Source organism: Crocodylus porosus, unplaced genomic scaffold, assembly GCF_001723895.1.
Source record: "Crocodylus porosus isolate Cpor-Errol unplaced genomic scaffold, CroPor_comp1, whole genome shotgun sequence".
NCBI classification, from domain to species: domain Eukaryota; kingdom Metazoa; phylum Chordata; order Crocodylia; family Crocodylidae; genus Crocodylus; species Crocodylus porosus.
The window spans coordinates 27,847,910-27,852,389 of record NW_017728948.1 but is presented as its reverse complement, the minus strand read 5'-3'; the positions used below and the strand labels follow the sequence as shown (position 1 = coordinate 27,852,389).

The 4,480-nt window shown below is 46.2% G+C and overlaps 1 protein-coding gene across 1 annotated transcript in view; it reads left to right on the top strand.

Moving 5' to 3' along the window:
- The window catches only part of FBXL5 (F-box and leucine rich repeat protein 5), a 68,715-nt gene that overhangs the window by 19,998 nt on the left and 44,237 nt on the right, over window positions 1-4,480 (top strand). The window lies entirely within an intron of this gene.

Below are 4,480 nucleotides of genomic sequence, written 5' to 3'. Positions count from 1 at the left end.
TTTTATCAGAGAAAACCAGTATCCCTGATGATCAGTGGAAAATACTGATTTGCTTTAAATTTTGTTTGTTTTTGTAAAAAGACTTAAATGCTTAATAAAAATAAAAGAAAACCTAAACTGGGGAAAAAAGGTTGCTTAGGTTTAACAATTGCTAGGGAAAGTTTCAATTTGCCACTCGGGTGAAAAAGTATTAACAAGTCTTTCTTGTTGAAAAAAGTACTAATGTGATTGGCAAATTGAAAGCTTTCCCTAGCAGTTGTTAAACCTAAGCAACCTTTTCCCAGTTTAAGCTTTCATTTACTTCTATTAAACATTTCTAGTCTTTTTACAACACAAACAAGTTTTTTGCATGTGTAAATTTACAGCTATTAAAGAGTAATTAGCATACCGGTATTTCTTGCCTGCACTGTATAGGGTGTTTATAAAAAGGGAAATTTTAAGACATGCATTTTGATTTTAGGAGTTCTGCATCTCTGTACAATCTAAGCTGTATCCAGTGAGCTCATTTGGCAATTAAAAATTGCCAGGCATTCAGGATGGAAGAATAATCCTTCTAGTCCATTTCAACCCAGGGTGGGTTATTAGCAGTGCCAGAATTTTTCAGGTACTATTAATTTAAAGTTTGCTAGTAGAGGCAGTATTGTCTAAGTAACAGCGGAGCAAGTGTTAATGTAGCAAGCAGCAAGTCATAGTTACTGTGTAGCAAGTATAAGTAGGGTGACCATATGTCCCAGATTGATTGAGACAGCCTCCAAAATCTGGGACTGTCTCAACATCTTTGCAGTTGGAGAAAATTGAACCCAAGTTTCCTGAATTGGTTGGAACCTGCCCGCACATTCCCAGCTCCTGAGCCAGAAGCTGTGGGTGGGTAGGTTCATGACAGTCCGGTACTTTTGCCTCAGTCTTCTCTCAGGAGTCCAGCCAGTGGGCTGCTTTCTGGTCTGGACTCTTCTAGGTTGCAAGCAGAGTCATTTGGCCCGTAGAGTAGGGCATGGGCAGGAGCTGTGAGGCTGTCGTCTGACTCTGATCCTGGGAGTTGCGGGGTTGGGGCTATGGGGTGTGTGTGTGTGTGTCCTGCCTGGCCCTGCTTCTGGAAGCTGTGGGATTGGGGCTGTGTGTGTCCTCTGCCTGGCCTCACTCTTGGGAGCCATGGGATGGTGGTGGGGTGAGGTGTGTGCATGTGGTGTGTCCTGCCTGGCTCTGGCTCTGTTTTGGGAGTTGTGGGGGTTGGAGAGTGTGTGTGTGTGCGTGCATGCATGTGCTATCTTGCCTGCCCCTATCCTCCCCGCCATCCCAGATGTCCCTCAAATGGTTACTCTGAATATAAGTAGCTAATCAGAGACAGAACTACCCTGTGAGTAACAAAGTGTAATGGGTATTAATGGCTAAATACAGGTATTCAGGAAGCCCATGGCAGAAGCGTTCAAACTTTCGACCTTTTGCTGTAAGCACCCCTGTTTAGGTCAGGAAGTAGCAGAACATGTGTGAATCCTTGGTGGGGGCAGGTGGAGGCCCAGAGCCCGCCAACAGGTAGAGGGGGTCTTGCATACCTCCTAGCATACCCCACAGGTTCCCTGGGCTGCTGAAGACTCCCAAGTGGAGCCAAATTGTCAAGTCACCCCTGATTGACTGGCGGGGACATCATGGCTGCCCACCTGGACCTGATGCGGCAGTACCTTGTCATGGCTTGTGACCTTGTGGCCACAGCCAGCTATTCTGTGTGTGCCCATCCACTATGCCCTGTGCCCACCAGGTGTGCATCTGCCCTGTTCTTGGCGAGGAAACGGGACAGGTCCTTGTAGAACGCCGTGCTCTGCCCTGGCCCACAGACAGCTCTCTAGCATCAAACATGTGGTAATAATGCCTCATCAACACGAGTCTTAGCCAGGCACTTCTCCCAGTCTCTGTTGTGGCCCCTTGGCTGTATCTCTTGGATGATGTGCTTGAAGACATCTTTGATTTGATGCCTTATCTGGAGCTGGTGTTGGATGTGTTCCTTGCTCCAAATTCTGTGAGGTTCTTTATTTTCCTGAACTGCACTTGTGTGTGGCAGTTCCGCTGTTGGGGTGTTTGGCTGTTGGGGGTTGGATGGGACAGGTTTGTTTATGGTCTCTTGGGTTCTCGGTGCCTGTGGGTGCGTAAATGTCAACCCCAAATTGTACTGGCCAAATTTTACTAGATTTCATTTTTACACCTTCATCTTTTCTTTCCCCATCTTTTACTGGCACTGTGCAAGGCCCTGTTTGGAGGAGATTTCAATATAAATATAGATGTCACAAGTGAAGAGGCACAAGGCAACACACTGTCGAGTAGTTGTTTTGTGTTACTATGGATTCATTTTGAAAAGGAAGGAGATTATGAAAGGGAGTATGAGACAAAGATAAGGAGAGATCATCTCCTCTAATTGCTTTGCATCCAGAGCTGTAATGTTTTAAGGACAGACATAAGCAGAACTATTCTAGTGTTGGAACCAAAACCAGGTGCCAGGTTCACATACAAGACCAATGCAAACACTCCCCTACGCACCTGAATTGACATTTAATATTTAAGGTTATGCCTTTTTACGTGAAGGTGATTTTTGAATCATATAGACAAGTCCAGAGAGTTTTTGGTTCAGAACTGAGAACTAGCTTAAGTTTCAGACAAACACAAAGCTTGGTTAGAGCAAGACGCTGTTTGCATCAGGTCATTACAAAATATTTCTGAGCATAAGCAGCTGCTTACTGCATGGGCTGCATGTGAAATCACTTCGGAGAATGCTAGGAGAGTCGATATTATGGAATGTAGATACTGAAAACGAGAAATAAAGTTTACTTTTTGGTTATTTTCCCCCCACAAAATCCTTCAGATGAAGAAGGAGTGCTATTAAAATATTTCAGGCAATATTTTGCTTCCTAATTTATGCCCACATGCATAACTGGCTCTTTATTTTTATTTTCTTTACAGGTGTATAGAGCTCAGCATCTTCACCTGATAAAACTTAGTTAGCCTCCTGGATGAGCAGCGGCTTTGTCCCATGCTGGGCAAGCAGCGGCAGGGCATGGTGGGGTGTGTGCCCCCAGAACAGGGCAGGTGGAGCTGGGGCTGCACCGGGCTGTACTCTGGGTGGGCAGTGGAGGCTGTAGGGGGGCTGCAGCAAATCTTAGGGTGGCCGCAGCCCCCCGCATAGCCCACGTTCTGCTGCCCACATGCTCCCCCCCCATGCCCTGCCTACGCTTGGGGCGGTGGGGTGTGGGATTAAGCCACTGTTCATTTGGGAGGCTGGGGTGGCTCCCACTGCTGTGTACCGCTTGTCCAGAGGCAGCGCAGTGGCTCCACTCTGTCCTGGCTGGGTGAGCAGCAGGAGGGCATAGACCCTACTCCCAGCGCTTTCCGCTGCCCGTCTGGAGTGCAGCCCTGTGCAGGTCTGGCCTCACCCGCCCCACACAGATCCGGAGGCACACCAACCCCACCCCCATGCCTTCCCGGACAGGTGGTGGGAGCAGTGGTGAGAGCCACAGGATGAACTACACCCAGACCAGTGGCGGGAGCCTCCTTGCACCCCTGCACCCGGGCTGGGCAGCTTTTGCCGCAACCCCTGTCCCAGCCCCAGCTCTAGCCCCAGTGCCTCCCTCACTGTGGAAGTATTGATCTACCCCCTCCCACCTCTTTCTTCCCCCCCACCACAGGGGACTTATCAGCTGGAGGCAACTGTGTCCAGCATTGTTAAGTCAAAACTGACATCGGAACCTTGAAACGGGATGTAAATGTATAAAGGTCGTAAATGCTGTTCGTCATAACTCAAAATTGTAAGTTAGGAACTGCCTGTAAAAAGATCCAATCCTGCTCCACTTGAAACCAAGGGAAAATTACTCCAATTTCAGATTGAAGTGTTACTGCATTTCAGAAACTTGCATGTGCTTGAAGGACTGTGACTTAGATATTTTGCTTGAAGTGTGAAACCGTCAAAAACATTATGTTGCTAAAATGTCAGCCAAACTTTTCTGTATAAACTGAAATGATTTAGCTTCCTAAGTATATGCATCTATGTATTAGTTTAGAAAAGTAGTGCTCAATCTTTTTAGACTCAAGGCATCCCTCAGAAAATGCCAGCTCTTAGCTTTCACTCATTTTTGGACTACAGAAAAATAGTAAAAATAGCAAAAAAACTCAGAAAGACTGTAGTGCGTCAGAATGGTTTTGATGCTTTGGAATCAGGTTTGAAATCCCTTGGTTTACAGGCATACCTTGTTTTATTGCACTTCACTTTATTGCGGTTCACAGATATTGCATTTTTTACAAATTGAAGGTTTGTGGCAACCCTGCGTCGAGCAAGTCTATTGGTGCCATTTTTCCAACAGCATTTGCTCACTTCGTGTCTCTGTGTCACATTTTGGTAATTCTCGCAATATTTCAAACTTTTTCATTATTATTGTATTTGTTATGGTGATCTGTGATCAGTGATCTTTGATGTTACTATTGTAATTGTTTTGGGGCACCA